General features: G+C 44.6%; 1 long non-coding RNA gene across 3 annotated transcripts in view; it reads right to left on the minus strand.

Annotated features, from left to right (window-relative positions):
- Nucleotides 1–2,782, minus strand: part of LOC144373314 (uncharacterized) — a 28,096-nt gene extending 25,314 nt beyond the window's left edge. For all 3 annotated transcript variants that reach the window (XR_013433039.1, XR_013433041.1, XR_013433040.1), the window contains exon 1: nucleotides 2,679–2,782. This is a non-coding gene — a long non-coding RNA (uncharacterized LOC144373314). The remainder of the gene's footprint in view (nucleotides 1–2,678) is intronic.
- Nucleotides 2,783–8,208: the final 5,426 nt, after the last annotated feature.

An 8,208-nucleotide genomic window follows, 5' to 3' on the forward strand; every position in this document is an offset into this window, starting at 1 on the left:
CCTCCAGGAGGACTGTAAAAAGGTCTCTGCCTCCAAATGTGCCTGTGTGAATCTCAGCAGTACCTCTGAGCTTGCCATCAATTCAAAAGACAATACCATTTCTTTTCCCTTTCTTCCTCAACCTCAGTAAATTTCCTGTAGTTGATCTCAGTCCTAAGAGATGAGCACAAGTCCAGGGTCTTCTGACATGAAAAGGACTCATGACAGCAGCAGGCTGGAGATAGCAGACCAGGCATGAAAGATGTGGTTGTCACTGGAAAGAAATCTTCACAAAAATCCTCCACTTCTACCACAACAGTGCAGGAAAACTGTTTTCACCACAACTGTCATCACAGGAAAAATATATTTATAAGGCCTGGCTGAACGCATCCTTACAAACCAAGCTACCATTTCATTGAGATGACATCCTTTGGGCAGGGGAGTTGCACTTTCCATCCATCCTACTCCACCCCTAAGAGCTTGCTGTCTCCTGTCTGTTTTCATTACGGTGCCCATTTCAATTTTTTAAAACAAAAAAAAATAAACCTTGTTCATGTCTGAACCAAGCAGTCTAGGTCTTTATAGCACTTTTGATTCCATGGCCATCCGAAGCCTTGTCCTGAACCCTGTAGCTCACTGCATGCCGCACCCAAAGTGGTGTCGAGTTCAGATGCTTGGTCTAGTGTTCAAGGCCTTCTGTGCTTTAGCCCAGCCCACAGTTAACTCCCGTTACTTTTGGGTTCTCCTCATCCATTCTTTCTCTCGGATGCATCCAGGCCAATGGCTGCAAACTGCCTATTTCTCAGGAACCCCCCTCCCCCACCCCAGCTCTAAGCTCTCCCTGCTCACTCCAACACATACTGTGTACATCCAAAGGGCATCTTAGAAGGCCTGCAGGCCACTGTATTGATTCCTTCCCACTCTCCTGAGCTTTAGTGCCAAACCCCACCTCTAGCTGTGCTCACCTCAGGCAGCAAGGCCACCATTCCCCATCCACCGTCTACCTATTGCTCCAACCCCAAGCCTGCAGGCTGTTCACCCCCGGTTGTTCTTATCCTTCACATCTCATGTTCCACTTACCAGATAAGCTCAGGCTCCGAAATGCAGCAAGTGCTTCTCTCACCCCTTTACCATGGTCTCCCCAAAGGCCCACACTACCTTGTGCCTGGGCTGTTGCAAGATTCCTGGCCCATCTGTCTGCCTCTGTTCTAACCCCTCACAGCAGTATCAGGGATTTTAGGAACTAACCCAGACCACATCATGCTCTAGCTTCAAACCCACCTGTGGCTTCTTACTGTGCTTCAACTCAAAGCCTAATTTTGCCACAAAAAACAGTCTTCTGCCCAGCACTGCTTCTCTGCACTCTTGGGGACATCTGATGCTACCTGCTCTTGCACTCTCCCATAGTCCTAGCAGGTGTGAGCTGGTTCTTTACTGGGACTGTCATTTGCATTTCCCTGATTACTAAGGATGCGGAGCACCTCTTCATGTGCTTACTGGCCATCTGAAATTTCTTTTAAGATCTTTCACTGATTTTTAACTAGTTTGTTTTTGTAGTACTGAGTTGTAAAGAGTTCTTTCTATATTCTAGATACAAGCACCTTATCAAATATATAATTTGCAAACACTTCTTCCCATTCTGTGCGTTGTCTTCACTTTTTTGATGAGGTCCTTTGAAGCATGAAAGATTTTAGCCCCAGTGACTACCACTAATCTCCCCACATCCCTGAAAGGTGGGTACTATCATCCCCATTTTAAAAATGGGTGAACTGATATCTGAGTGCTGTCAGCGCTGGAGCTGGGCTCCAGACACCTTCAAAGGGGCACTCTTCATATGCCCTCTGTCTCCAACATGCCAGACAGTGCTCTCCTGAAGGCCAAGAGAGCTGGGTTAGACAGGAGATGGCCTCGTGCCTACATGGACTTTAACCATGAAGAGCAGCATTCTTTCTCTCTAACCACTTATTTCCTACCCTGCAGAGGCAACTGATTCCTCTCCATAGTAAGGAAGGCTCGTGGAATGTACCTGCAGGGGGCTTCTGTGAGGGTGACAACCATGCCTGTGAGCATGCGGGCCTGAGCCCCACACCCCAAGACAGACCACAACAGAGGAAGCAAAGGTGCCCAGCTTCTCCTGGCCCCAGCACCCCTGCCTGCGAGACACGTAGTGTGGATATCTCTGTGCTACGTGCACTAACAGGCGTCCTCTGCATTGGGTACACACAGAATGAAGATGTCCATGACAACAGGATATAAAGTCTAAAAAGTCATGGGGTACCTAGTATCCACAGCGACAGGCAGCACATAAACTCACTCTTGCACCTTGTCCTGCTGGCTTGACTAGCTACAAAAGCCACTGAGATTACACACTCACCCTGGCAGGACTGGCAGGATGGTGCTGAGAGCACAGGGTTTTTCCTGGAGGGTAGCACTGCCTCCCTCTGCCCTTCAGCAGAGCCCAATCCCCGGGCAGTGTACAGCTCAAGTACGCCCTTTCATCTGGACCCCAGCTCCCAGGTGACTGGATGGCTCTTTTCAGCCAACTGTGGACAGACAAAACCACGGCCACCTCCTGCCAACCTTGGCTCGAGCAACCACACACGCAGCTGGCAGGGGCTGGGCTGCTGCTTCTGTCCTCTGCACTCTGCCTAGTGCCATGAGGAAGGAATGCAGGGCAAGGCTTGAACTTAAACTCATACCTGGATGCTCTTCAGTGGCAAGTGTTTCTTCAGAGTCTTTTGAAGGATTCTGTGAAACTTTCTCAGAGGATGTGGATTCTCTTGTCTTTGTACTTGGCTCAAGTTCCAGCTTAGATCTAAAAATAAACAATTGTTTGCTGTAAAACCTATGCTACTCTTTTTGACAACAGAAGAGAGTCACTGCCTCATGGACCAACGGCTATCTGGACACACCTCCACAGGGCACCTGTAAAGAGGCATAGGCATTGTTGCCTCAGGCAGGGGCTGTGCACCCTCCGTGTCCCCAGCCACAGCATGGGAACAGCATCAGTAGGAGGCTGAAGTCTGAAATGCCCCCGATGGACACCACACTTAGTGAATGGGCAGTGAAGGCCCTACCTTCAACAAACCCAAAGCCAGATGTTCACTAATCCACTAGTTTTACACTAATTCAAAAGTCTTTCTGAATATGTGTGTGTGTGTACATATATATACAGTAGAAACATAATTTTGACCCATATTATATACCCACATATAAGTAGAACTTAGTTTAACTATAAAAGCACAAGTCTTTAATACCTTCGAGGTGGAACCATCTCTGCACTTCCTTCCTGAACTTCTTCCCACAAGGGGTCTCCTTTTCCACCCAGAGGGCATAGCTACACCTATTCAGAGAGGCTCTCCCTGCTACCCAAGGACCCTGCCACTCCTCTGCACCTGCTTGCTTCCTCTGCAGCAGTGATGAGTCTGTCATGCCTTGTCTTTTATCTGTCATCTGTGAGAGCAGCTCTTTGCCTTCATGAGTCACGTTTGCTGCTTAGCCCTGGATCCTGGCATTCAGTGCTTGCTGATGGTCTAGATAAGGGTTTCCCAAAGGCCTATGTGCCGAAGGCCTAGTCCCCAGCCCATAAGCACCTTTAAAGGTGAGTCCTAGTGGGAAGTATTCAGGTCACTGATATGCACTTGAAGGGGATATTGGGACCTTGGCCCCTTTCTGTTTGTCTTCACTTCCAGGCTGCCATGAAGTGAACAGACTACCTTTGCCACCCCAGGCCCAATGCAAGAGGGCTAAGTGACCAATACCTCTGAAACCATGAGCCAAAATAGACATTTTTTTCTTTTAAGTTGGTTATCTTAAGTATTTTGACACAGTAATGGAAAACTGATAGTGTTCAGTAAGTACACGTTGAATAAATGGATGCTTTACAAATACCAGTAAATGGCTAATGAGAGAGAAAAACTCTGCTTCCTTTGCTGAGAAGAAGCTTTTTAGAATCCATCCCATTTATTGATTCTCGATTTTACTTCTTATGCTTTACTACAGTGACACAGCCATATCAAACAACAGGCCCCGTTATGAAACAACAGGCCTTGTAACAGCTTTATATGACACTGTGAAAATCCCAGGCATAGTGCTAGGAGGGTCTGTGATAATGTCCATGTTGCCAGGCAGGCTGTAAGTAAGGGAACAATGGAAACATGTGAGGGTGACTTATTAATGCCAGCTAATGTTTACTGGGGGCTTATTATATACTGGCCATTTTTCTAATAAGCACTTATATGGATAAATCTATTCAAATCCAAAACAATCAAAAGAAGGCACTAGTAGTAATGACCTTTTTATAAAGAAGGAAACCGAGGCCTGAGGAAATTTGGACACTCATAAGGGTCATAAAACACACGGCTGGTTTGGGACAGGACCTTAGGGACTTAGCTCTGGAGTCCACACTATGTCAATTCAACGAGGAAAAGAACGTCTGTTTAACAAACATTGATGGAATGAGTATATATTTATAAAGAATAAATATACTCCAACCCCATTTCACTCCATCAAAAAATTAATCTGACACACACAGTAGACCTAAACAAACTATCAAGTCAAAAAGACTCTAGAAGAAAGCATAAAAGAATATTTTAGTGACCTTTGGGCAGAGAAAGCAAAAATTTCAAAAATCTGGCTTTCTCAAAATCATGTTTCTATTCATCCAAGATATTATTAGGAAAATAGACAAACCACAGAACAGAAAAAATTATTTGTAGCACGTATCTGACCAAGGAATTGTATATACAATAGATAAAGAACTCAGCAAAAGGACAGATAATTCAACAAGAAATGGGTAACATATTGCTAGACATAGGGCACGTCTGTTAATCCCAGTGACTCAGGAAGCTGAGGCAGGGGGGTTGCAAGTTTGAGGCCAGCCCCAGCAACTTAGTGAGATACTCAAAGTTTAAAAACAAACAAGACCGGGGATGTGGTTCAGTGGTATAGCACACGTGGGTTCAATTCCCACAACTACAAAACCAAAACAAAACAAAACAAAAGAACCAAGAAGAAGAAAAAGAAAAAAGGGGGAGGCGAGTGGGTAAGATACTTAAATAGATGCTTCAGGAAAAAATATACAAATAGTCGATAACACACGAAAAGGTGGGACAATGAGAAACCCCCAAGCATTCACTGGGACAGCTTAGGAAACAATCAGCCCCTGATCGTAGTGGGGACCTGAAATGTATGTAAGCACATACTGCTAGAAGGTATGTAAAACAGTTACTATTTTGAAAAACTTATGGCAATTTCTTACTAAGTTTAAGAAACATCTCCACATGGCAGAGCAACCCACACTTAGGTATTCATCCCAAAAAAACGAAAAGAGGTATCCACATGAAGGTCTGCAAATGCATGCTCACAACAGCCTTAGTCAAGAAATGGAAGCAACCTGAAGTTGCTTACGTGAGACCCGACAAGCCAGCTGTGGCACACGCCTGCGATGCAGCACCACTGGCAGCAAAGACGGAGTTCCTGACAAGGGCAGCAGGGACAGACCTAAAAGATGCAGTACGCAAAGAGATCACACAAACAGCTCCAAGGACAAATCTATTGAAGAATAAACATTCCACATTTGATTTTGTATATAAATATAATTATAAAATTTAACATCTGCTACTTAACAATTTACCTCAGATATTGCTAAAGATAATTTAGTAACCTGACACATTAGCCAATTTTGAAACTAGCTTAAAATAAGACATGTATCAACCAGAATTTTCAGGGTTTTTTTACAGTTACTAAATGACAAATGGCCTAACAGTTCCTAGCCTGTTTTCCCATCTATAAAATGGGGCTGTGAGGGTATCTTTCCTGTCGAATTCCTTGTTTATTTGCAAATGCTTCCTTAGCACAGCCAACAGCCACAGTACTAGCTATTACTGCTACTGTTCTGTGGTTGCACCTGCTGCCATTACTGTGGAAGGAGAAATGGTAGCGGTTTGATAAAGAAAATTTCTTCTGAAGTAATACACGTCCAGCACACATGGCCACCGGCAAGGTGCAGGCCATCAGAGGAAAAGAAGTGATGAAATCCATTCATGACTCAGAGCTGAGAAGCGGGTGCACTGAATGATCTGCACAAGTGACTCAGCAGGGTCTTCCAGCGCTGGCGCACTCGCAGCAGATCCCTCGGCTGGCACACCAGTGGAAGGTCAGGAGGAGCCTTGACAGACTGGCAGGGGAGAGGTGTGGGCAGCCTTTTCCTTGGCCCCCGGTGCTCAGCAGATGACCTGCTGCCCTTGCAGACTGCCTTGGTCATCAGGTTCCTCCAGCAGTTCCACAGACCCCCACATCTAGAGGCTGGATCCTTAAGCCATCGGCAGAGAATGACAGATTTAGAAGAGGGCAAGGAGACAACAGAGGGCTTGGTCCTAGCCTGCCATTTATCTGCTGCATGACCTTGCTTCAATCCTCTTGCTCTGAGTTTTCTTCATCTGTAAAACTGAGAAAATGCCACCCTCCTCAAAGGGATGTGGCGAAGATGAAATGAGAAGGGGCCTAGCGTGGAGCCTGGTCCGCAGCAGGCGCGTTCCTAGGGCGCCTCTTGAACTTTCAGCCTCCTTCCCTCTTGGTGAGGTGGCTCACTGAGGCTTTCTCACTCTCACCTCCTGACGGTGAGAGACCTGCTTTTTCCACTTTCACATCGGCCACACAGAGTGGATACAAAGACTAACACAGATTCCAAAGGTGCCATGTAAAATATAAAGGCTTTATAAACTCTTACTACTACTATTTTAGAGCACAGAAATTATTGGAAGCTTCACAGGGTAGGTGTCACTTAGTTAAGATCTTGAAAAGGGTAAGACTTTGCCAGGCATAGGGGAGAAAGGATCTTCTAGGCATAGAGAATCTAGGTCGAGCTTCTGGGTCACAGGATGGCATTTAACTTTGGATAATTATATGGCTCTTTATAATACAGACAGAATAACTTCATATTTGCATTAGCCACATATGAGAGTTCCAGTTGCTCCATGCCCTCCACTTCATATATCATTTTAAATTCATTCATTCTAATGTATGAAATGGTATTTTGTGGTTTTTAAAATTTTCACTATGAAACAACTATATGCAGCAAGGAGGTATAGTACAAAGAACCCTTTTTCCTGAACCATCAGGGAGTAGGTTGCCAAACTGATGCTTCTTTACTTCTGGCTATTTTTCCCCCAGCACTGGGAACCGAACCCATGGGTGTATTACCACTGTATTACCATTCCTTCCCCCCCCTTCTCTTTTTATTTAAAAGTTTTATTGGTTCTTTTTAGTTATACATAACAGTAGAATCCATTTTGATAAAATTATACAAGCATGGTCCCCATTTCTTCTTTTTCTTTCTTTTTTAAATTTTGAGACAGAGTCTTAAGTAGTCCAGGCTGGTCTTGAACTTGAGATCCTCCTGACTTAGCCTCCTGAGTCACTGGGATTATAGGTATGTACCACTGAATAACCTTTGACTATTGAATGTATTCTTTGATATAACCAGAGTATAGCCATCAAAATCAGAAAAGGCATATCAATACATGACTTCCATCTTTTCCTTATATCCCGGTTCATTTTTGACCAACTCAATAATCTCCTTTTGTTCAAAGGATCCAGTTCAGAATCACATGTTGCATTTACCTGTCATTTTTCTTCAATCTCCTTCATTTGAACAGTTCCTTCAGTGTCTCTTGAGTCCATGATTTTGACACATAATAATATGCCAGTTATTCAGCAAGATGTCTCTGAATTTGAGTGTGACGTTTCCTGGTGACAGGAGTCAGGCTGGGCAGACGTCACAAGTGCTGCTGAAACCTCATGGCAGCCCACCAGGTGGTGTGCTCTCACTATGCCCACTGATCAAGGTGGCAATTGCCGGGCATCCCACCACAAAAATTAATCTTTTCCCCTTTGTAATTAACAAGCATTGAGGGGAGGGTGCTTTCACATTATATATTTCAAACTTTTAATTAATTAATTATTCATATTCCAATGGACTCATGATGTCTTATTTCATGAAATATTTTGTACTCTGCTGTCATTTCTTTTGGCTCTGGTGGTCTCCAAGTGGGCCAGGAGAAACCCTTTTACACTTTAGACATGTCCCTATCACTAGAGTCCTTCCTTGCTTTCTGATACAATCAAAAGTTCCAGGCTCATTTTGTGCTCTCCCTGCCCCAGCCTAAGAACCAGTCATTTCTGCAAGAAGGGTGGTTTCTTGACACTGAAACTCAGAAACCAAGATCT

Source organism: Ictidomys tridecemlineatus, unplaced genomic scaffold (genome assembly GCF_052094955.1).
Source record: "Ictidomys tridecemlineatus isolate mIctTri1 unplaced genomic scaffold, mIctTri1.hap1 Scaffold_350, whole genome shotgun sequence".
Taxonomy (NCBI): Eukaryota; Metazoa; Chordata; class Mammalia; order Rodentia; family Sciuridae; genus Ictidomys; species Ictidomys tridecemlineatus.